This window comes from Spermophilus citellus, assembly GCF_964194105.1.
Source record: "Spermophilus citellus genome assembly, chromosome: 7".
Classification (NCBI taxonomy): Eukaryota; Metazoa; Chordata; class Mammalia; order Rodentia; family Sciuridae; genus Spermophilus; species Spermophilus citellus.
Window position 1 is genome coordinate 93,187,833 of NC_138188.1, and position 25,922 is coordinate 93,213,754.

Here is a 25,922-nt window from a genome sequence, read left to right on the forward strand (position 1 = left end):
CAAGGAGGAAAGGTTTGAGTCCATTGTCTCTTGGTTCCATTGTTTCTGGGCTTGTGATGAGGCAGAACATCATGCCAGGGAGCATGTGGTAGAGGAAAGCTGCTCACTTAATCATGGCCAGGAAGCAAAGAAAAAGAGAAAGAGAGGTGTCACCAGGGACAAAATATACACTTAAGGGGCACACTCTCAATGACCTGCATTCTCCAGCTGGGCCCCACCTCCAAGTTTCTATCACCTCCCAATAGCCCATTAAGTTATGAACCCAAGGATGGATTAATCCATTCTTAAGGTCAGAGCCCTTATGTCCAATCACCTCCCTAGGGGCTCACCTCTTCACACTGAGGCATTGGGGACCAAATCTTCACCATATGAGCTTTTGGAACATATTTAAGATCCAAGCTATAACACAATTGTTTTCTATGAGAGAGACTTCTAGAAATAGTAATCATTGTATCATTAGATTTGGCAAGAAAGGAAAATCACTGTGTTGGAATTTTATTGGATGTATTATTGTACAGAAAATTGTCAGAAAAGCAGACATTAGAAGACTATTTCTTGGGGCTGGGGATGTGGCTTAAGCGGTAGGGTGCTCGCCTGGCATGAGTGCAGCCCAGGTTCGATCCTCAGCACCACATACAAACAAAGATGTTGTGTCCACTGAAAACTAAAAAAAAAAAAAAAACTCTATCAAAAAAAAGAAGACTATTTCTTTTTTTTCCTATTTTAAAAAAATTATTCTTTTTAGATATACATAACAGTAGAGTATATTTTGACATATTGTACATACATGGAATATAACTTTCCACTTTTGTGGTTGTACATGATGTGGAGATACACTTGTTGTGTATTTACATAAGAACATAGGAAAGTTATGTTCTACCCATTCTACTGTCTTTCCTGTTCCCATCCTCATGCTGTTCCATTCATTCCCCTTTGTCTAATCCAATGAACTTCAATTCTTCCCCCTACCCCTTGTCAGCATCAACATATCAGAGAGAACATTTGGCCTTGTTTTTTTGGGATTCGCTTATTTCACTTAACATAACAGTCCCCATTTCCATCTATTTACTGTCAAATGCCATGATTTCATTTTTCTTTATGGCTGAGTAATATTCCATTGTGCATATATGCCATATTTTCTTAATCCATAATTTCTTAATCTGACTGAAGTGAGATGGAATCTCAGTGTATTTTTAATTTTCATTTCTCTAATTGCTAGAGATGTTGAACTTTCTTTTATATATTTGTTGGCCATTCAGTCTCACCAGCGACCCACGAAAAGGGTTTAAAAGAGCTGGCTGCCACATTAAGCTAAGGAAAATAGCAAAAAAAGCACAGGACACAGAAGTAATTTTCATATCGAGGGTGGGATGGCTCTTTGACCTTAAGGGTCAGCTTCCACACTCGAAAGAGCCCTGGAAAAGAGGGTGTATACCCAGAATATCTTTATTTTCATAGAGGGACACATAAAAGAGTTATGATAGAATGTTCTTCACAAAATAAGGCAGGGGGTAAGGTTTCAAGAGGGGTTGTCCAGTCCCATTGGGTAATGCCCAGGTCCAGGGCCAGAGCAAGGGTGGAGGCCACTTGTATTGCACAGTGTGAAGTGTGTGATGTTAGACCAGCACCCCGTTACTCATGGTTGAGAGAGGGCGCTTAGCTTATGGGCGGGTGGCCTCCCACAATTTGTATTTTTTCTTCTGTTCAGTTCCTTTGCTCTTTTATTAATTTGGCTATTTATTTATTTATTTTGGTGTTAAGTTTTTTGAGTTTTTGCATATCCTGAAGATTAATGCTCTATCTGAGGTGCAGGTGACAGAGATTTTCTCCCAGGCTGTAGGCTCTCTCTCGACATTCTTGATTGTTTCCTTGGCTGTGAAGAAGCTTCTTAGTTTGATGCCCTCCCATGTGTTGGTATTGTGGTGGCTTCTGCTTGATTTTACTTCTTGCAATTTAGGAGTCTCGTTGAGGAACTTGGTTTCTAAGCTGACATGATGGGGAGTTGGGCCTACATTTTCTTCTAGTAGGTTCAGGGTCTCTGGTCTACCTCCTAGGTCCTTGGTCCACTTTGAGTTTTATGCAGGGTGAGAGGGGTCTAATTTCATTTTATTACATATGGATTTCCAGTGTTCCCAGCACTATTTGTTCCAGAGGTTATCTTTTCTCCAATGTATTTTTGTGGCCCCTTTGTCTAGTATGAGATAACTGTATTTATGTGGATTTGTCTCTTGTGAATTCTGTTCTGTTCCTTTGGTCTTCATGACTGTTTTTGTTCCATTACCATGCCATTTTTGTTACTATAGCTCTGTAGTATAATTTAAGGTCTGGTATTGTGGTGCCTTCTGCTTCAATTTTCTCGCTAAGGGTTGCTTTAGCTATTTTGGGCCTCTTGTCTTTCCAAATGAATTTTCTGACTTCCTTTTCTTAGGAAGCTATTTTGTCTCATCCCAGATAGGAAAGTTGTTTGTAATCATCAATATTACAAATAACAGTTATTACTTGTGAGGATGTGAGGGGAAATGTGCATTGTTAATGGGACTTCAAATTAGCACAACCACTTTTTTTTTATTGGTTGTTCACAACATTACAAAGCTCTTGACATCATATTTCATACATTAGATTGGAGTGGGTTATGAACCCCCAATTTTACCCCAAATGTGGATTGCAGAATCACGTTGGTTACACATCCAAAATTTTACATAATGCCCTATTAGTAATTGTTGTATTCTGCTACCTTTCCTATCCCCTACTATCTCCCCTCCCCTCCCCTCCCATCTTCTCTCTCTACCCCATCTACTGTAATTCATTTCTCTCCTTGTTTATTTTCCCATTCCCCTCACAACCTCTTATATGTAATTTTGTATAGCAATGAGGGTCTCCCTTCATTTCCATGCAATTTCCCTTTTCTCTCCCTTTCCTTCCCGTCTCATGTCTCTGTTTAATGTTACTCTTTTCTTCCTACTCTTCCTCCCTGCTCTGTTCATAGTTGCTCTCATTATATCAAAGAAGACATTTGGTATTTGTTTTTTAGGGATTGGCTAGCTTCACTAAGCATAATCTGCTCTAAGCACAACCACTTTTTGAGAGCAGTAGGGACGTTCCTTAGAAGACTAGAATGGAACCACTGTACAACCCATCTATCCCACTCTTTGTTATTTATCCAAAAGAATTAAAATCAGCGTACAATAGTGATATATGCATACCGATATTTATAGTAGCATGATCCACAGCCACGTTATGGAACCATACTTGGTACCCCTGAATACATGAATAAGTAAAGGGAATGTGGTATATATACACAAGGGAGTTCTACTCAGCCAAAAAATTATGTAATTTTCTGGTAAATGAATGGAAATGGAGATCTCATGCTAAGTTAAATAAACCAGAATCAGAAAGTCAAGAGTGAAATGTTTTCTCTCATATTGCAGAAATTAGAGTTTAAAAAAGGAATTTTTTAAAAAAGCAGATCTCATTAATATAAAGTGGAGTAGAATGGGAAAGCAAGGGGGAAGGCAGAGGGAAGAGAAAGGGGAAGAACTGGGGAATGAAGTCGATCACATTGTGCTATGTGCATATAGGAATGTGTCACAATTCTAACATAATGTATACAATACATATTATATAAAATATATAACTAAAATACACCAATTAAAAAATAAATAGAAGGAAGACCAGTTGAATAGGGGATGGAGGGAAGAGGTGAGTGAAAGAGGGAGTAAGTACTAGGGATGGAAATGGAGAAAACTATGGGAACCAATGAACTCATGAACCCCACTAATACACATGACTATAATGAACTAGTTAACTTTTAAAAAAAAGACACATAAAAAGATTACAAATAATACATATGGCCGTTGACCAGGGGTCTGAAGAAAGCAGTGGCAAGGAGCAGAAATGGTATAGACTTCAGTCGGACGGCACCACAACGATCCCTGATGATGGATGGGAAGTGGGGAGTGAGCGAGAAGGAGCTCAAGGTGACACCTACTTATCTGGTCTGGAGGACAGCAAGTAGGGGAAATGCCACTAGAGTACCTGTGAGGCCATTGGAATAACTCAGGGAAGAAATGGTGGGAGCTCAGATTTTCAATTGTTCCTTCATTCACTCATGTTAAGTGTTTGCTGTGTGTCAGCCACTCCATTAATGATCATTACTGGTGCAATATTTGTCTTTTATCTTTTGTTTTGTCAAAAACATTGAGATAGAAATTTATGCAATATAGAATCTAAATAACTTGGTTGCTAATTAACTTCATTGCTATTCTTTTGTGAATGGCACAAAGCTTAATAAAAACTGCAGAGAGTGGTGGTGAGTCAGGTCCCAAATGCTTGAATAATTTGCTCACACTTTAGAGTAAAAATATGAGAAGGGAGGGGGAAAGAATTCTGAAAGCAAAGATGATCTCTCTGGTGTCTGGGTTTGAAGGCAGACTCCCTCCCACGCTCGAATTTCAGACAAATGCCCTTAGCAAGTGTGAGCAGGTGATCCTCCTCCTTACTCCCTCAGAGAGCCTTCTGTCCTGCACAGTTCCAAGTATCACTTACGGAGGCATCAAGTGTGACACAAAAGACAGAAGCCGGAAAGTAGGTCTCTCTACTCTTTTTCCTAATTTCCTAGACCCTTCACATTTGTCCCTCCTCCCTCCCCAAGAGTCTAAAATGCAACTCTGGGCATCATCTGAAGCCCAGACACATATAAATTGCAATTTGAATGATAAGGGAAGTTTTAGTTTTATAGGGTTTTATGCATCCGTCAGTAGAGATTGAAGTGCTTTTATGCATTTTATTTCACAACTTGTTTGAATTTATATTGGAATCTGCTTCCTGATTAAGTTGAGTCTGCAGAGAACTCCCATTCTGAATTCATTTGCACCCAATATATGTAAGGAATGTGATCTCACACATTCTCTCTCTATATATATATAAAATTATAGTTTTGAAGCCCATACGAGGGTCACTTTTTTCCTTCCTACTAACATGTCTCTTTATTCTCTTTTTAATTTGTGTAAAAAGTCAAATTACATTCTCCAAAGAAGATTCTTAAGTGGCCAATAAACACATGAAAAGATGTTCACCATCCCTGTCATTAGGAAAATGTAAATCAAACCCATGATGAGCTACCACTTCCCACCCATTAGGATAGCTGTTACCAAAAAAGCAGAACATAACAAGTGTTGATGAGGATGTGGAGAAATTGGAACCCTGTGCATGGCTGGTGGGAATACGAAATTGTGCCGTTGCCGTGGAAACTATGCAGTGGTCCTCAAAAATTAAACCCAGAATTACCTGTTATTCAGCAATTTTGCTTCTGTGTAGAATGTTTCTACCCCAAGGAATTGGAAGCAGGGACTTGAGCAGGTATTTATGTAGCAATGTTCATAGCATGATTATTCTCGTTAGCCAAAAAGTAGAAGCAACCCAAGTGTCCTTTAAGAGATGCATGGATAAACAAAATGTAATAAATCTATTTAATGGAATAATATTCATCCGTAAAAAAAAAATGAAATTCTAACACAAGCTATAACGTGGATGAACATCATGCTAAGTGAAATAAGCCCCCAACATAAGAACAATGATTGTATGGCTCTACTTATGTGACTAATCAAATTCATACAGATAGGAAGTAGAAAGGTGATTGTCAACAGGTGGGTGAGGGGGGAAGTGAGTAGTTACTGCATAATCGAAGGAGAGTTTCAGTTTGGGAAGATTTAAAAGTTCTGGAGATGGCAGTGATGGATGTTCAATAGCAGTCACTGGGCATTTCAAGCCAAGAGGGATTTACAAAAGGGAAGGAAGTTTCCAACTTGTGGTACAGAAGGAGGAACAAAAATGGATGTGAAGAGAGGGTTGCTACCCAGAGATGGGCACTGAAGTCCACCCCTCTGACTCCTACAGCAAGACACTTGCCCCATGGCTTGCTCAGCTGCTTCAGAAGCCAGCAGCCACTGTCCTGGAGCCTCTGTGCAGTTAGTTGCCACCTCTGTAGGAATTAGCATTAGGCCGCTGCTGCCCGGGCTACAGCCAGAAAAAGAATCTATCTTCCTGCCTCTTGCCCTCACACAAGGGCATCCCACGGGCAGGTTCTAAACTGGAACCAGCTGGCAGGGGAGTCTGAGAAATGTCATTTACAAGTTTCTAGCTCTTGCAATTGGACGAGAGCACAGAAAAGAGATGCTGCACATAGCAGGCAATTCCCTGCACAAACCTGGTGTTGCATAGCCGTACCCTTCACATAGACTGAACCCTCCGTGATGTGACAGTCTCGGGTTCCAGAAGGATCATCGCTCCCACATCAGACAGATGTGTCTTACCTTCCTCTGATTGTGGACAACGATAGTAATGGTCATTTAACCAAAACCCTCCAGGAAGCCAAGTGCTCTGTGAAGTGCTTTAAACCCTACACCAACAAGTCTGTGAGTTCAACTTTATAATTTACAATTTATATATAAGGGAGGGCAGATCGCACAGCCAGAAAAATGGTAGGGATGGGATTCAAAACCAAGTCTGACTGACTCCTGTCATGTTTAACTCTTCAGAACTTCAAGTTCCAACTCACAGGCTTGTTGGGGGGTTAATAAGATTCTTTACGTACACCTGGTTTTATGTTTCTATTTTCTTTTCCTCTTTTTGCAAATATTTTGCATCCAACTTTCTCCATCAGACCATGTTTTCATAGAGCACCTACCAAGAGCAAGCACCACGTGTTCAACCCCCTCTGTACAGTCTTATGCAGAATAGGTGCCGGCCATTGCCTTGGCCTGGTTCTGATAAATGAATTGAGTTCTGGATCAAAGAGAGGTTAGAAGATGCAGCACTGTTTCTGCCACTTGGCAACTTCTTCCCTTACCACCTGTATTAGCTTCCAATGGCTGCTGTAACAAGTCACCATGAGCTGGGTGGTTTTGACCAACAGATATCTATCCTTTTCTAGTTCTAGAAGTTAGAAGTTTAAATTTAGGTGGCAGCAGGGCTACCCTCCTTCCTAAAGTTCTGGAAGAGAATCCTTACTTGTCTCTTGCTGCTTCAGATGACTCCAGGCATCCCCTGGGAACTCTGCCTTCATCTCGACACCACCTTCTTTTCTGTGTATCTAATCTTCTTCTGCCTCATTCTGCTAAGGCTACTTGTGATGGCAATTTGTGCACACCTGGGTAATCCAGGATGATCTGTTCTCAAGATCCTTAACTTAATCATGTCTGCAAAGACCCTTCTCCCAAATAAGGCAACTTTCACAAGTCCTGGGGACTTGGATATGGTCGTAACTTTGGGTACTATTCCACTCACGACACCAGCCTTGGAAATTAGAAAAAAAAGAAAGGCTTTCTCTTTCCTCCTCCCATCTTTGGATCTGGGCCTTCTATTTGATTCTGTAGCATCTTTCCTCTGGTATTTTCTGAGCAGTGCCACTGAAAAAAAAAAATCAGAAATCTTAAGGAACATGCTAAAAAGGTAGCTATTTACAAATGCAGCTTCCTCAACTTCCTTAGATGGGCAAAGTGAAACTCACTTCGGTCTCATTTCCAGTTTAGACCAGAAAACTCTCCCAGTAGCTCCCTAATCTCTAGTGTCGGAATCCTACTCATTTCTCACCTCAAAGAAACTACCCAAATTAGCCTTTCTCCTCCCTGGCACTCTGCCTTGGACAAAAACGGAAGAGAAGCTTCTCCAACTAACTTATTCCTTCCTAGTTCCTTCCTTCTGGACTTTATTTCATGAAAGCACTTCTTCAGTTTCTGAATTAGGCCATGAGAATCCCTCACATGGATCCTCACATTTAAAATTCCTGTTTCCTTCCTCTCAACCCTCTGCCCCTAGGAAGCATCTATTACATTTTCACTTCTGGCTGTCTTCCCAGGCTGTCATTAATAAAAACAGAAAGCACAGTGATCGTCAACTTGGTGAAATTCTCTTGGCCCAGGAAGAAAGGGGGTGACCCTCTTTCATGCAGGATTAGAGGGGGTGGAGTTTCCACTCTGTGAAACCTCAGTGGAGAAATGACCAGAGGCTCACCTCTGCCTAGCGGGTTCAGTTTCACATGAAACTACCAGCCTTCCAGCCCTTGGTAGACATGTGCATTCACATCATACTGGGATCCTGACCTTGTGGTTTCACCCATCCAGGTGACTGATCAGGACACAGCGCCTCTCAACACCACTGAAGAGCTTCCATCTGCACAGTATTTCCGGTGTTGCAGAGTTTTTCACATAGACTTTTATTTGATCCTGAAAATAAACCAGTGAAGCAGTTGGCTGCATATTACTAACCTCATTTTACAGATTGAGAAGCTGTGCTTAGAGGATGGATCCCAAATCCTCAGCCTGTCCGTGGCAGAGCTGCAACCCCAGTGCAGGAATTCTGGCTATAAAGGAAGCTGGCTTTCTGCTCCTGAACTTTTCCTTTTGGTTTTTCTTCCCCTTTTCATCATCCTCCGAATCTGTCCTTTATCAGACATCTTCCTCTCTATTCTAATTCTTTGTGCTCTGACCTTAGGCCTGAGACCTTATGCCACTTACTATGTGATCTTGGACACATTCCTTAACCTCTCTGTATTTCAGTCCACTCATCTGAAAAGAGGGCTAATTCTGACTCTCACCCAGGGCTGTGGCAGAGGATTGATGAGAATATATATAAAGAGGCATGGAAATAGAGATGTGAAGGCGAGAGGGAGTGCATGGTATGTAATTAATGGTCTCTGGCACTTGGCTGGCCTCGGCAGACTGTTCCCTGATCCACTTTTGGAACAGCATGGACTCGTGGCTAAGACTGCACACGTTCACCTCCCCTTCACCTGTGCCATCTTTATCATAGAACTGTTGGATTTTATTTATCAGGAGACCCTGGCTGTGCCTTTGTGACTATGAGCCGTGGCTGAACGAGAGATGGTTGATAGATGCGGTCGGAGTGATTAATAGCAGCCTGTCTCCAGAGCTTGGAGAGTGGCGAGTGAGACGCACCGCCCTGACTCCACTTCTAATTTTGTATTGTCATATGTGGCTGTTTGGCCAAGCAGAAGCCCTGCAACCACAGCACGGTGTCTGGCTGCATGCCCTGGATTTCCTGGGTCACCAAGACAGATTCTCTGAGCGGGAAAGAAAATGATCCAGGGCAATGGTATTTACCCGAAGCAGGATTTGAGCGTGGGGTACGAGTGCAGCTGTGCTTCTACCCTTGACTGATTTTTATCACTGGACAAAGTGTGAGACAGAGGAGGCACAGAAAAGGCAAGCCCATGCAGGTTTCACCCCCTATTCCTGAAATGCCATTATCTGGTGCTTTCTTGGTGAAAATTCATCATGTCCAGGAATGTAAGAGCCAAACCCAGAGAAGAGATGTGTCATATTTTCAGATGTTGTAGCTGCTGACCTTCACCCACCTTCTGCAAATGAAATAGTATTACTTTGCAAAGCCAGGTACTTACCAAATTCTAGTCTGCAAATGCCCTGGCATTAGGAGGATTAAACAGAAAGAAACTCTGGATGTATCACTGTGACCTACCAAAGTTAGAATTTTCTTCCCCTGCCTTCATGTCTTGAACATTACTGTCAGAGTGTTCACTGATCTCATTCAAGGGAAAAGCAATGGTGAATATGTTTTATTCTTCCCCGAGCCAGTTATCATATCCTTACACAGTACTTCTGAGACTATAATCTGTCAGGAAAGGGGAAGTTGAGATCCTGCCCTGCTGGGTCAGCCTCCCTGATCTCAGCCTACCAGTAAATTTGGAAAAAAACAACACAGATCCTATTTGAAATCACACAGTTGGATAATATTTCTCTTGGCTTCAAGCATAAAGGCTGGCGCCCAGAGCCAATTTTTGGCAAAATTGAGAAGTATGAAGTTTATTTTCCCCCTTCTAACATTCCCAGCCTCCTTAATCACTTTTTCTCTTGATCCCTAAGTTCTCCACAACTGTTTTCTTCCTCTGCCTTATCCACTTATGAACTCTGGAGGATCTGAAACATATTTCCAACCCTAAGTGGTTGATAAAAATCTAGAGCAGTGCTTCACAACTGTGAAGTGTGTATGAATCTCCTAAACTATTTGTATTAGTCTGTTTTCTGTTGCCATAACAAAATACCTGAGAGTGGGTAATTAGAAAAGAAAAGAGGTTTATTAAGCTCACAATTTTGGAGGTTAATTGTTCAGACAACTGGTTCTGATAAGCGGGCATATCATGGTGAATGGCATCATGGTGGAAATTACAGGTGAGAAAGAGAGATCACATGGTAAGAAAGGAAGCTAGAGAGTAGTGAGGGGGGCCAGGCTTGCCTTTTAATAATAACCCTCTTAAGAGAACTAACTAGGGTCCCATGAGAATTACATCAATTCCTTCTGAGGGCAACACCTCAATAAACTAACTCTTCAAAGTTCCACTACCTCCCAACACCACCACACTGAGGACCAAGCTCCCAATACAGAAATCTTAGGGGCTACACTCAAACCACATCAAAATCATAGCCTTACTAACTTGCAGATTCAGAACCCGTAGTTCTGGAGTAGAGTCTGAGATTTTGAATTTCTAAGAAGTTCCCAATGGTGCTGATGTTGCTGGTCTATGAGCCATCCTCGAGCGGCAATCCCAAGTGGACAAAATGGAAATAGTGAAAGCTCATTCCTTTCCTTCTCTGGTTTAGGGGTGTGTGTGTGTGTGTGTGTGTGTGTGTGTGTGTGTGTGTGTGGTTTATACCCTTTATGTTCTAGTGATTAGTTATATCATGTGGTCTCTTCAGGTCATGAAACAGGAATGTTTTGCTTGACCAAGATTTTAAATTAATTTCTCAGGTTTCTGTTCTCATTGCCTAACATAGGCCATTAAAAAAATTCTACTTTTAGAAATTTATCTTTCAAAATATCCTGATCTTGCCAGGCACAGTGGTACATGCCTATAATCCCAGCAACTCGGGAGGCTGAGGTAGGAGGATTATAAGTTCAAGTCCAGCCCCAGCATCTTAGAGAGACCCTAAGCAACTTAGCAATATTGTGTCTCAAAATTAAAAAAAAATATATATAAAGCACTGGGGAGGTAGCTCAGTGGGTAAAATGCACAGTAACAACCACAACAACATCTTGTATAAAGGTCAGTCATATCTAAATTAAGTTTCTTGTGAAATTTTTCCTTCTGCTTTGTGTCTGGGACAGAGTTGACTAAAGAGGGGTCACTAGAAACGGGCCAGAGGAGAGATCCAAGCTCGATTACCCCTGCCATTCAATGCATCTAGTGAACTTCAGGAAGAGACAGTTTGCCTAAGAAACTGAGGGGCCTAAAGAGGGATCTCACTGTAGAAGACAAAATCTGGCCCACAACCAGATGAGGACCAAAGACTTGTATTGATCCTGGTCCAACCTTCCACTGACTCAATCACAAAGGCCTCAGGAGGGAGAAGGCTGTGACCAATTCAAAAGGGGGTCTCCACAGATGATCCTGGCTTTGGTATCTTTTTAATACAACAGGAGGCATAACAGAGAGAGGTCAGCTTCGGGGTCTCCCTACTTTCATGGCCCTGGCAGGGGTGTTCACCAAAGACAAGCACTTACAGAGGGTGCAGTAGGCCTGAGCAAAGGCAAGAGCAATTCCTGTTAGATTAAGGAGCAGCCTGCATGGAGTGTGGTGGTCGGGTAACAAAGGCAGGGAGATCAGGGAACAGACCGTACAGAGCACAATGATGAGCTGACGGATTTCACTCATCAACTTAGGTGGGAAACTTGCCAGAGCCTTTTAAGAATCTCAGTGGAAAGGTGAGAGGAAAGGGAGATTTTTGCAGGGGTTAAGGCCATTAAACAACAGGACTGAAAGCTTAGGTTTTATTTAAAGCCTCATTTATTTAAAATCCCATTGTTTAGGCCTCCTTTCTGTGACCCATAAAACTGGCACCTCGGCTGAGTGGTTTGAAGGCTATGCACCTGCTTTAGTCACAGCAGGTTCCTCTTCCTTCGTAAAGGGTCTCAAAGTGTGGTTTCATTTGAGAACAGGATTCCCAAGCTCAATACACAGAGCCAGATGCTCTGAAAAAGCTGACCTCCTCTGAGAGTAAGGCAGCAGTGGTCTTGCTGAGCAGGGCCCAGTCTGGGGGAGTCATGGCTAAGGTGGGGATTCCTGGAGACTGAATCCTTCATGGTACAAAAGCTCCAAGCGCTAATGAAGTCCAATTCCCAGGGGGACAGTGAAGCCACCCAGGACTGTTGTGGTAGAGATTAGGCAGGAAGAAGATCTTTGGACAGGTGCTGAAAACCCTGGAAAAAAAATGATGGTGGCCAAGGCCCCGGACCTCACAAGCTATTTTAATCCAGGAATGAAGACGCTATTGCTCATGCTCCTAGCTTTGCAGTGCTCAGACTCGAGCCCCAGCACCAGCTGGACTCTGCAGCTCTGAATGTCCCCAGGGAAGGAGGACACTTCTACATTAAGCAGGACCCAAATCAGACACCTCATTCTACCATGATTGAAATGTTCCAAGTAATGGGATTTTGAATAAATTAGTTATTCATCATGAAGGAGGTATTATAGATAAATACCATACCTCATTGCTATTCTAAGCTGTCCACCAGTCATCTCTTTTAAGGAGAAAAATAGAAGAATTAATGTGATTCTGAACAGTGATATGCTTAATGATTTCAAGGTTTTTATCTGGAGAGGATTTCAATAAACTACTTTAAAAGAAGTGGAAGGCAAAAAAAAATGTGTGAAGGGCTTGTATAATTGCTGAAAGGTTGGTTCTCTAGGGCGAGAAATCAACAAAAAGGGTGAATGTTATGGGAAGATTTTTAAGTACTTATTCAGGAAAACTAAATAGAAAATCAATCAGGAAAATAAAAAATTCATAAATCCAATTGCTTCTAATTGGCTTAGAACATAGCACAGAATTCAAAATGTTTGCCTGTGAACAGTTCGGTCTCTTGAAATTATAACTCTTATCACAGGAGAGAGCATTTGGGTTACGTTTTTTTTTTTTTTCTATCAAAGAAAACTCATCAAGGCTGAAGCAATCCTTCAAAAGGCTCAAGCTGACAATCTTCTCATCTTGGCCATTTATGGAAAATTCCTCCTCAAGATTTCCTGGAGCCAAAGAAGAATGCATTTTCATTTCATGTCTTTAAACATGTATTAAGCACCTACTATGCATACAGCATAGTAGGGAGAGGTAAATGAATGAGCTATGATTCTTGGGAATTCTCACAATGTTGCGGACGGGGGTGGGGTGGGGGAATGATGAATACCTTATTAACTTTAGGACAAGACTAATGCAATGAGCACTTGAAAAAGAGACGTCACCATACAGCATGAGAGGAGGGCACTGAGGATTTCTGACTAAGGGGATCACAAAGTTTTCTTGGAGAGGATGAAATCTGCCTTCCAGGAGTTAACACAATAGTCCACACAGGAAAGAAACTAACAAACATGTTAAGCAAATGTGAATATGTGAGTTCTGCTTGAGGAATGTACATTCTTTCGTAATAACTCAGAAGGGCTGGGACACAGTGAAAGCCCGAGAACAGGACATTTATGATTAGCACCATAGTGGGTCCTTCCATCTCTAACTTTTGTGAGATTTCATGCTTTGTGGGCTGCCCTCATTTCTTTTACTAAAATGAAAATATCCCAGTCAACATAAACACCCTTAAGCATTATTAATAGGATACCCTCCCCAAGGAATATTTGCTGTCTAAATTTAGAAAAAATAAATACTATGTATTTGCTTAAGGAATAGAAAAATTCAAGATATGGAAGTATTTGTGATTTAAGTATTATGGACAGCTCTACAAAGGGGCCACTCCCCTTTTCTTGATCATGAGCACTTTCATCATTCCAAAGCCTGCTCAACGTTTGTTTGATAAAGGGGACATGGGAAACAATCACATTGTTTTCTAAGGTGTAATCCTAATCCCTGATGTAGGGATTTCAAGCAGCTGAATGAAGATGATATTGTCAGGAAGGGAGATTTACCCAGAAGACATCTGGCAGTCACCTTAGTCTTATGGTAGGGATACACACATTAGAGAAAAAGTCCTGGGTTTTAATTCCAGCTGTGCCTCCTGGAGTAGTGATTCTGTGACATGCTGCTCTGCTTCTCAGAGACAAGGTTTCCACATGTGCAAACTGGAAGTGAACTCTGATCCCAAGCCCAGAATGTGGCACAAAAGTCCCTCGAATTGCTGCAGGAGGCAGCAGCTGACAGTGAGCTCATCCCTAGCACAGAGGCACTAGATTTGCCAGAGGTGCCCAGGGATGAGGGAGTTCCCCAGAACAGCTGCAGCTTTAGGCCTTGAGGACCTGCTGCCTGCGGCTCAGAAGTGCTCCCCACCTCCTCTCCCACTTTCTTTGCTGATCTGCATTCCCTGCTTTCCCCAGCAGGTTTCTCCATGCTGGTCTGGTCCTCATTCAGAGCTCCGAGGAAGACATTTCTTCCAGAAGGCCTCTCACCTCTCAGATCAGGTTGGGTCTGATCTCTTCTCATAACCTCTAATTTACCAATATTGAGTGCACTCATTGTTAAGCTGTAAAATTCATCAAGGCAAGCACCAGATCAATGAGGTTTACTATGTGGCCCATGGTAGGTGGCCTCAAATACTCTCCAGTGAATTAATGAAGGAAAAGGGAATGTAAGGGAGAGAGGGAGGGGAGGAGGGAGGGAAAGAAGATCTTATTAAAATTCATCACATTTACAATCAAATAGAACATCCAGAGGACTGAAGGATGGTGTGTTCAGATGGATGCGGCAGCCACTAAGGAAGAATCTGAAGTAGCTCCCATTAATATGCTATGATCTTTCTGGAAGAATAAAAAAGCAGCACCGGGGCTCACTCATTCTTACATACGTCAGCTTTGCTTTCAGTGCTATTCTTGCTAACGTTTAAATGCCAACATCACGACCCTGGGGCCCCATGAACTGCACATAATAAATTTCTGCAAACTGACACATTTCTGTGGCTCAGGAGTGCCTTGGAATTCTGCTTACCTGCTTTGCAAATGGGCCATCTTTGACTAAGTAGGGTAGATGAATATTTTAAAATAGTCTTTCAAGAAAATATAGTAGAACATTCCATCATAAAACATTCTGCTTCGGTTTGCAATTCAAAATATTTGATAGGGTCTGGGGATGGAGAATTTGGATAGTTCTTTTCTTTGCTTTTTTTTTTTTTTAACTTGACTACAGACAGGAAGTCCTGACAAGGGGGAGAGTGAGGTTAGAGAGAGGTGAGAGGCAGTAATAGGAGCTCAGCACTGGGATTTAGCGCTCAATTCCATGCAAGGAACACTTATTAAGCACTTATTGGGTTCAGTAGTTCAAAATAATACCAAGTGTCGGGTACTGTGTTAATAATTAAAATGTTTTATGCAATTCTGGTGCCAGGTAGTGAATTCTCACTTAATACTATCTACTCTATAGTTAATATTGTAATAAGGTTACCCCAACTTCCAGATGGGGAATCAAGCACATTTTTATTTATAAAAATAAAAGCCCCAAGTATAAAAACAAACAAACAATGCTATGTACAGGGACCTGTAATCATTAAGTTGTGAAGCCAGGAATTCAACAGGACATGTGAGTCTGCAGGCACTGCTGGGTGGGCAGGGTGGGTGGGAATGGGAGGGAAGAGATCGAGCAGGTGGACAGTCCTGATCCTTGAGAAGCCACAGCCATTGAGGTGCTCATAGCAAGAGCCTGGACTCTTCATTTCTTTTCTTTTTGTAGTTGTTTTTGTGTTTGAGTTGCTGAGGACCAAACCCAGGGCCTCCCACATGCCAGACAAGCACTCTATTGCTGAGCTAAACCCCCAGTCTTCATATTTCCCATGCTTCCTTGTGGCCTCAGATCTCCTTTTTGGAATTGGAGAGAAGTCTATTGTGCCTTGTACCCACCCTTCTGTATTTCTCCTGTTCACTCATTCCTACCACTGGACCATAAATAAAGAAGAAGGACAGCATTTTCCAGGCAGAGAAAAGAGACTTTGAGGGTCCCTGGTGTGAGAGGGAAGACAGGCAGATGGACAGAGACGGAAGAAGGGGATGAGCCAGGCTAGACAGAAACATGTTGTGTACCCTTGTAGTCCAATAGTTTGGTACCCTTTAAAACTTTGTTCTTTAAATATTTATTCAACATTTGTTGAAAGGAGAGACTGCGCTCTGCCTGCGAAAAGGGCAGAAGAAAGTCTGTGCTCATTTTTGTCTGCTGTCCTAATTTAGTTCTGACCTCAAACCTCATATACAACTCGGCAAAGCAATAAGTCTACTTGCTCCATATCATCCCTTCCCACTGACCCCAGATCTCATTCTAGCTATCAGCTATTATTGTTCCAGAACACCCCTTGGGGTCTCATCCCGACCCACTTCCAAGTGTCTTGAGGCTTTCCAAAAGCATATGATAGTCTCTGAGAGAGGATAATTCTCTGGTAATAATTTGGTACCCAGTTACATTTTGATATTTCTTATGGAAGTGACTCTAATGGAATAGCTCCCATCCTGTCCTTAATTTATTCCTGAGACAAGGAGAAATGCATTGGAGAGGGTCAGATTCATGATCATATAGACATTGAACTAGGGCCTTTGGGAAGTTCAAACAGAAACAATGGGGATTGTGTTCTGAAGAGACTGTTCTGGAGCAGCAGACCGAGTCCTGCACAGGCCACGATAGGTGAGTCTGGAGGACACAGGATGAGAGGGATGGATGGTATTGCAACTCCCCAATCTCTGTCTGCCTAAGTTCCTGACTCTGTTTTTCCTCTTTCTTTTTCTTAATAGTAATCATTGCTGACACTGGGGGCACCTTCATCATTATAATTCACAGGGCCCAGTAAAAAAAAAAAAATGCAGGGTTCCTTAAGAATTTCAAGACAAAAGGGTTAAGTGGGGAGCTTTCTGAGCCCAGGGCGCTGTCCAGCCACACAGGTCACATGCCCATGAAGCCAGTCCTGCTAGTAGTCATGTTTGCCTGTACCAGAATTTCCTAGGTTGGCTTAGTTATTCCCTGTTTCATCATGTCCATTTTACTCTCATCATTTCTGCTCTGCTCTGTTCTGCTCTATAGAGTCTGCTTACTGTCTTCTTTCTGTGTGTCATATGGCTTCTGTCTTTGCTGCTGACTGATGATGGTCTCTGAATGTCTAATTTTCAGACTGTACATAAGAGAGGGGCTGAAAAATTGAAAAATTAGGAAGAGTGGCAGCAATGATGAATCTCAAAATCATAGGCTGACCTTGACTCAGCAGGCAGGGGCACATGAACATAAGCAGGTAGAAATGTATGATAGATTCCTCCCCAAAATAAAAGGTAGAGTTGAGTCCTTTTCCAGGTTCTAGAATTGTGAAGAATTATGAGACATATAAAGGGTCTATAAATTTATTGGGGAGTGTCTTAGTTCATTTTCTGCTGCTATAGCACAATATTTGAGACTAAGTTATTTATAAAGACAAAAATTTAGGCTGGGGTAGAGTGCTTGCCTAGCATGCATGAGGCCGTGGGTTCAGTTCCCAGTACTACACACACACACACACACACACACACACACACACACTTATTTGTCTGGAGTCTGAGAAGCCCAAGAGCATGATACCAGCCTTTGTTGAGGGTCCTCGTGATGCATCATCCCATGGTACATGGAGAAAGGGCAAGTGAGTGCATAGATGGACAAAGAGTGAAGTGCCAAACTTCTCCTTTCAGCAAAGCCTGCATGTGTCACAACCAAACCACTTTTGCAATAATAGTATTAATCCAGTCAAAAGGATACAGCCCTCACCATCTAATCAACTCTTAAGTTTCACCTTTTCATACCATCACAATAGAAATTAAATTCCAACGAGTTATAGAAGGCATGTTCAAAGTCTAACAGGGAGAAAGAGTCATGTTATGAGGCCTCTGTCAGGATGTGGTCAGAAATGCATTTCCCACCCGAGCCAGCCTCCTCCCTTCCTGATGGTGGCTGTGAATGGTTTACCCCATGTCGTGTATCTGTCTCCACCATCTGTGATACTATGTACTGGGTGTGCCCTTTACTTCTCTGAACCTCAATATTCTCATTTATAAAATTAGAACAATTTGTTTGCAGTCCCAATTTCATAGTGTTTTGTAAGATGAAATGAAATCATCTATGCGTGGCTCAGCAAATAATTTGGCAATATTTTTACCACAAATTTTTCTTTCTTTTTTTTTTATTCCTAAAATTTTCTCCTCCTCTTGGATAGACAAATCTGCTCTGTCTTCATGCAGACGGTCTATGCTGCATTCTTGCTCCTGTGATTTGCTCAGAGTATTTCTTCTACTCAGTGTGTCCTCCCTTCTCTTAAGAGCACCATCTATCTTTACTGCCCAATTTAAGTCCCAAGATCTTCATGAAACCTTCCTTGATTATTTCAGTCCACATACAGAGACTCACAGAGCAGTACTGAGGGTTGAAAGCGCTCAGGCCTCAGAGTGCACTCCCCTTCACAGCTCAGCAAATTGAGGCTGACAGAGCCTAACCTCTCTCTCTTTCCTCATCTTCTACTTACCACCCATCCGTAGCACCCATCATGACACTTAGTCATCCATTGCCTCTGTCCCTTCTGCTTCCCATTAAAAAAAATAAATAAGCTACTTGGCTTTCAGATCTCAGTTCAAATAATTCCTTCCTCTCCCTAGAATGAACCAATTGTACCAGTTGTCCTTTCTCATAGCTACCTATTCCTCCCCTTGGCAGGATTCATGGAAAAAGCAATCAGGACTTTTCATCTCCCTTACTCTCTGGAATGAAAGCTGCTATTGTTTAAAAATCAAATGTTTAGCCCAGTCTGTTGGTGCATGTGTATAGTCCTAGCTATGCCAGAGGCTGAGGCAGGAGGACTAAGATCAGCCTGGGCAACTTAGTGGGAAGCTGTTTTAAAATTATAAAGGGGGGGGCTGGGGATGTGGCTCAAGCGGTAGCGCGCTCGCCTGGCATGCATGCGGCCTGGGTTCGATCCTCAGCACCACATACCAACAAAGATGTTGTGTCTGCCGAGAACTAAAAAATAAATATTAAAAATTCTCTCTCTCACTCTCTCCTCTCTCACTCTCTCTTAAAAAAAAATAAAATAAAAAATAAAATAAAATTATAAAGGGGCAGGGGATGTTGCTCAGTGGTAGAGTACTTGCTTAGTATATGCACAAGGCTCTGGGTTCAACCCCCAGGACTCCCCACCCCACCAAAAAAAAATCAAATATTAACTGGGTGCTTAGATGCCTATTATGTGTACAGTAGGGTGCTGATCATTGGTGATTTAATGGTGAGCTGGATGGATTCGGTCCCTGCCTTCACAGATGTTATGTAAGGATATGGAATTGAGAATTGAGAATGAACTCCTAGAATTTTCAGGAACTCTCATAGACTGGAAGTTGCTTTAAAAAAAAAAAAAAGAAGAAAATTGGCACTCCCCCCACCCTCCCACTACCATATTGAAGCAAAATAATGAGGGGTTTCTATAGTCAAACATAAGCTGATAGAAATATCTCAAGTGTTCCAGGAAGCATGCTTTTGAAAATGTTTTTGAAATGAAATACCACTTTCTTTAGGTGTGGTTCCTCTTTTAAAGCACAAGAGTCAACATTTGCTTTAGTCTTAGTTGTCTAAACTGCTCTAATGCTTTGTTTCACAAGGTAGAGCCTGGTTCTTTGGTATGAAGGGGCCCTCACCCCTGAGCACCTGAGCAGTTATCTTTCTTTGTTAACTAATCTGAGTATAAATAAAGCCCTATGTTGGAAGGTCAAGAGTTTCTTTTATTTAAAGAAGCCAAAATCTTGTGGAGTGGCACTAAATTATAAGCATTCAACCCATTTAGGGTGAGACTAGCAATTTTCTCAGCTTCTAATGGTCCACTTATGGGGACCTCCACCTCGGCTTGTCTGAAAATACTCTCTTTAGAGAATAGAATGTCACAGCATCCTGTCAATGTTCCCACGTTCCCATTTCCAATGGGCATTTCTGCTTAGCTAACTCTGCCGATTACTCCGTATCAATAGGTCCCAGATGGAATTATGATCTGTGTGCTCTCTTTTTATTCCTAATATCTTTTAATGACACTTCAGAATTAGAAATCTGAGATATACTCTTGACCCCTTATTCAAATACAAAATCCTGCTGTTTTTAATCTAAATGTCTCTTGAATTGCCTTCCTAACTCCCTTCCTGCACCGTTCCTTCTCCTCCTGCCATCCCTTCTTCCTCTGCCCTGGCTCAGGTCTTCATACCTTCATTACCCTTGTGTGTAACGTGGCTTCCTAATTTTCCTCAAGCCTTCACGCTTGTCTTTCTGAATTCCACAGCTCCACCCCCACCACAATAATCTGCTTGCAATTCTTAGCTTGTCACTTCCCCTATTCAGACCCCTTCAGTGGTTTCCAATTATCACCCAGCAGTTTTTCTCAAGGAGAGGGGGTCATTTGAAACGTTGGAAGGGACAGTTCTTTGTAATGACTGTAGGACATTAAGCATTCCTGGCTGCAGGCTACTATATGCCAGTACCCACTCTCACCCCAGTCATTATGATAACCAAAAGGTGTACACACACATTTCCGCTTTGCCCTGGTACTGACCCTGTTGATAATTAGCTCTAGGAGAAAAGTCTGTTCTTCTTATGGACTACAAAGCCCACCAACACTGCCAACACCTGCCCTACCTAGATGTCTAGCCTTCTGTACTCAATCTCACACTTGATTCTCTATCACAGTGACCTGTTTTGCTGTTCCACAGGCCTGATGGCTCCTCCAAGTTCCTCAACTAGATGACTCCTTCTTGTTCAAGACTCAATTCAGGGTCTCCTTCCAGAAACCTTCCTTGAATGGCTTCCTTGCTCTCATCTCCCTGAGTGCCCTTGTTACAGATCATGGGCCTTCCAAGAAACTGAGGCAGCACAAAGGCTCCCCTTCACCCTGATTTTATTTTATTTGGTGGGGGGGGGGTACAAGGATTGAACCCAAGGATGCTTAACCATTGAGCCACATGCCCAGCCCTTTTTATTTTTTATTTATTATTTTGGGGGGATACTGGGACACTGGTTCACTGAGCCACATCCCCAGCCCTATTTTGTATTTTATTTAGAGACAGGGTCTCACTGAGTTGCTTACTGCCTTACTTTTGCTGAGATTGACTTTGAACTTGTGAACTTCCTGCCTCAGCCTCCAGAGTTGCTGGGATTACAGACATGTACCACCAAGCCTGGCTATCATCCTGATTCTTGAGATCAGGCCAGAAAGATTCTAGAAATGTCACTCAGAGTAACAGGCATGACTTTATTAGTAGGTATAGAAAGGGGGATAAAAGGACACTCTTAAGGGAGAGAGTGGGTCTTCTCAGAGAGGAGAGGGATGGTGTACCCATCCTGCCCTCCCTATTGGTAGTTCTAGGGAAGTTTCCAAGTCTGACTTTTGACTGACAGCATGGGCCACCTCCCAGAGGGAATGGCATGGTGCTCAGAGTTGGAGTTTTTAAGGAAATTAAGTCCCCTGTTGTTGCTTTAATTTTCTGCCCCTTTAATCCCATTTAGTTTTCTTTGTGAGTGTTTTGGTGTTTTGGCTATCAGGGAGATGAGGGGTTGTTGACATAGTTTCCATTATAATGGAGGTCCCTAGAGACTTTGTTACAAGAGAATATGATGACATGGACCAGAAATGGTAGTGTTTCCTAACTGAGACCAGGGGAGATTTTGACATACCATTTCCCCATCTTCCAGGTGTTTGTTAGATAAAGCTACCTGTGGGCTCCCCCCCCTCCCCCCAGTTCTCCTCATTGTCCTTCCCCTGCTTACCCATTCATGGCTAACTATCTACCTAATAACCTTCCTCTTGTCCCTGTCCCCACTCCAACACTGAGTGGTCAAGTGCTTCCCTGGGTACACCCGGTTCCCCAGGAATACTATCAGAATACTGATCACATCAAGTCCCAATGGCCTGAGGGATCTACTAGTGTTTCTGGGACAGATGTACCTTCCAGCCACATCCCTCTACCCCCTCCCTGCTTCATGGAGGCATTTGTTGTCTGTATTCATATCCTAGAGCCATGACAAATTAAAATAATCCAAAGGTAGTCTCCCACAGTTCAGGAGACCGGAAGTTCAAATCATAGTTGTGGCAGGGCCTCTAAAATCTCTAAGGGAGAATCCTTTCTTATCTCTACAGCTTCTGCTGGCTCCAGGGTTTTTGTTTCTCCTACTCCTTGTCTTGTGACTGCATAGTTCTAATATGTCTCATCTTCTGTGTGTCTCCTCTCCTGAATTTTTTAAGAATACTTGTCATTGGACTTAGGACCCACCCAGGTTATCCAGAATGATTTCATCTCAAGATCCTTAATTACATCAGCAAAGACTCTCTCTCTCTCTCTCTCTCTCTCTCTCTCTCTCTCTCTATATATATATATATATATATATATATATATATATATATACACACACACACTCACACTCACACTCACACACACACACACACACACACACACACACATTAGTTGTAGATGGACACAATACCTTTATTTTATTTGTTGTTGGTTTTATGTGGTGCCGGGAATCAAACCCAGTGCCTCACGCCTAGGCATGCTATCTACCACTGAGCCACATCCCCAGCCCCTGCAAAGACCCTTTTTCTAAAAAAAAGTCTCAATACATGTTGGGGGTTAGGAGGTGAATTTATCTTTAGGGGTTCACTTCCCAACCCACCAAATTCTCCAACTGCAGAGACCCTGAGGGATCATCTCCACAGCATAGACATGTTAGACCACATGACATGATGGTTGAATGTCCAGATGAGTCACTGACAATTTGTTATCTGGTCACTTGGCAATGATTAGGAATACCCATGGCTAAATTTGTTCTCTTTAATTTTCATTTTCCTGTGTTCACACGATTCCCTTTCTCTGGAGTTTTTTTATCTTTCTTTCAGTATGGGGGATGGAACCCTGGGGGGTTCTACCACTGAGCCACATCACAAACCCTTTTAATTTTTTATTTTGAGATGGACTCTCACTAAGTTGCACCAGGCTGGCCTCAAACTTGTGATCCTCCTGCCTCAACTTCCTGAGTAACTGAGATTACTACTGCGCCCAGATCTGAATTTCTTTAAATGTTGATTTTTTGAGAGCCTTTTAAACCGCTCACTGAGTGAAACGTTGAGGTTGATATGGAAGAAGCCTAATGGATTCCTTGTCCTCCCGGGGCCATCCTTCCTGATAGGGAAGACACAATTGCTTGTCATGATGAATGATAAAGGAAAGTGGTGGCTTCAGAAAGGGAGCAAGGTTAGGCTCTGTCAGGCTCAATTTCCTGAGCTGTAAAGAGAGAAAGGAAGGCTGTACTCTGAAGTCAAAGAGTTTTCAACACTAGCTACTTCTCTGTAAGTCTCTGGATGGAGGTCAAAATAATCAAGGAAAGTTTCACGCCTTGAAGGCCTTGGATCCTAACTGGGCTGTTAAACTAGATAGAACATCAACAGGAGGAAGGAAAAGGGGAGGACAGTCCATCCAGAGCAGTCAGGCAAGAGGTGGGTGAGCATCATGAGGGAGAGGCACTTGCCTGCTCTCCAGGGAAGGAAGAACTGGCCTTGGAATGGAAGCTCAGGGTCTGGAGTACTAAACAACAGGAGATCAGGATGGATAGGATCGCAGTTGTGCAGGGCCCAGGAGCCCAGTGTGCAGCCAGTGTGGAGACAGAGAGCTGTTGACAGAGCTTCCAAAGCCGGGAGGAGTAGGTGAGGTTACAAAAGAGCCACTTGTCTTTTAAGAAAGTATCAAGACACCAAGAGAAAAGGCTAAAGACCAGAAACCCGAAGCCAACACAAGAGGCAGCTGCAGGTGCCCAGGGTGTGGAAGGGTGGCACCTGCATTTCAGGCATCAGGGATATTAGAGACCTGGGTGAATTTTTGAATTATTAACTGGTGTATACTTTAAAAGAGAGAGGGAAATGTCAAATAATAGCAAAGTAAAGAGAGTGGGAGACACCCCAGAAATATGAACCCATGGGAGTTAAGATTTAAAAAAAAAAAAAAAGATGAACTCACTTTGGGACATGTTGTGTTGTGGCAATGTCAGGAGATTCAAATAGAAGTGTCCAGCTGTTTGTTAGAGATGCTTCGTTGCCACCCTGTCACTGTGGAAGCATTGTCTTGTCACAGCCTGGCCTAATAGGCTGTCTCTCTATTGCTCCTGGGAAGGCAACCTCCTGCTAAAACTTCACAAAGGCATCTTGCTCTTATCTTGAATGTGACCTTTCCCTTAATTTATAATATCTACTCCTGAATCTTTTGTGGTGTTAGCATCTATTTTCCACTCTCTAGTGACTGAAGAAGAGGCAGGAGGGGAGGTCAGGAAAGCTCCTGTTTATTTGTTAACTAGATATTTATCAAGCACCTATTTTGTGCTAGGCACTGTGCTAGGCTCTGGGTATCTAAGAATGAGTAAAAGAAACCTGGTCACCTTCATGGCAGGCAGAGCAAGGGCAAACTAGGTGACATGCAAGAAAGGGAAGCTCAGGATTCTGAAGAGTATGAAACAGCAATTCCTCAAGAACTCAAATGCATGATGTTCTTTTCAGCTCAGTGCTTACAGGGAACTCTGAACTGATGCGAGTTGAAATTGACTCATGTTAACTAAACTCATAAGGCATTAATAGATATAAACCTTGTTTGTTAATTTTCATGAGAAATTAGAGTATCTGTCACGTAGGCCAGAGATTGACAGCCCTGAGGTGCTGACTCATGCTAACTAAGTTCCCAAGACATGAATATATGCAAGCCGGCATGCGGGTGTGCTAATTTTCTATGAGAAACAGAGTCAATCTGTCAAATAGACCAGAGATTGGCAGCCCATCCTCTCTGTGTAGGGGGCTCCCTGGAAAGCTTAATTATCTCAGGGTTTCCTAGCGAGCCTGGGATCAGAGGAAAGAGCAGATAGTTACATGACCTGAAGATTTAGGGACCTGAGTGTTCATCTCTTCTGGGGGTAGGCTCAGTGGGCTTGTTGGGGAAAGGGGCAATGAGGGGGCTGAGCCCATGGTAAACTTTATGCGTCTCTCTGCTCCAAAGATCATTAACCCTTCCGATTCTTATCCTCTCCTGCTTAGGATTGACTTATTTACTGCATAGCTTTATGAAATCGATCATTTGGGTTGATTTTAGTGATTTAACCCCAGGAATGCCACCCCCATTGTTCAGGTTCAGAGTGCCACCTTTCTGTTCTGCTGTCCTTAGGCCTCTCCACACTCACAAGCTGATTTAGTACCTTGATGTCACGGTCTTGGTGTTGTTATGTGTCTCCCAGAGTTCACCTATTTGAAACCTAATCTCCGTTGCAATGGTGTTGGGAGGTGGGTCTAATAGGAGGTATTTTGGTTATGAGGGCTCATGAATAAATTAATGCTGTTACCGTATGTGTGGGTTAGTTGTTTCAGGAGTGGGTTCCTGGCAGAACCCTTCCTCTGTCTCATGAGATGATGCAGCAAGAAGGCCTCAATAGGTGTGGACCCCTCTACCTTGGACTCTCAACTTCCAGAACTATAAGAAGTAAACTTATATTCTTTATAAATTACCCAGTCTCCAGTGTTCTGTTATAGCAGCACTTGTCAGTAACAGCTCTATGGTGTTAGGAGAAGCTGAATGCAAATCAACCTTAGGAAGTGGGGTTTTTATGAGGTGATTATAAAAAGGTAAAAAGCATCTTTTAAATCATCCTGCCAAGGTTAGAACTCCTGCCCGCCTCTGCTGGTGCAACATCTGCTGCTGGGGTGGGAATGTGCTCAGGCTCTGGCCTTATCTACACTGAATACTGCTTAGTCTGTATACTTGATGTTGTGGGTAGGTACTGATATGACAGAAACCACAAAGTAGATAAATGATAAACAAATATAAGTTTATTTTGCTCATGGTTCTGGAGGTTGGGGAGCCTAAGAGCCAAGAGTCACATCTGTGAGGGCTTTCTTGCTGTGTCATAACA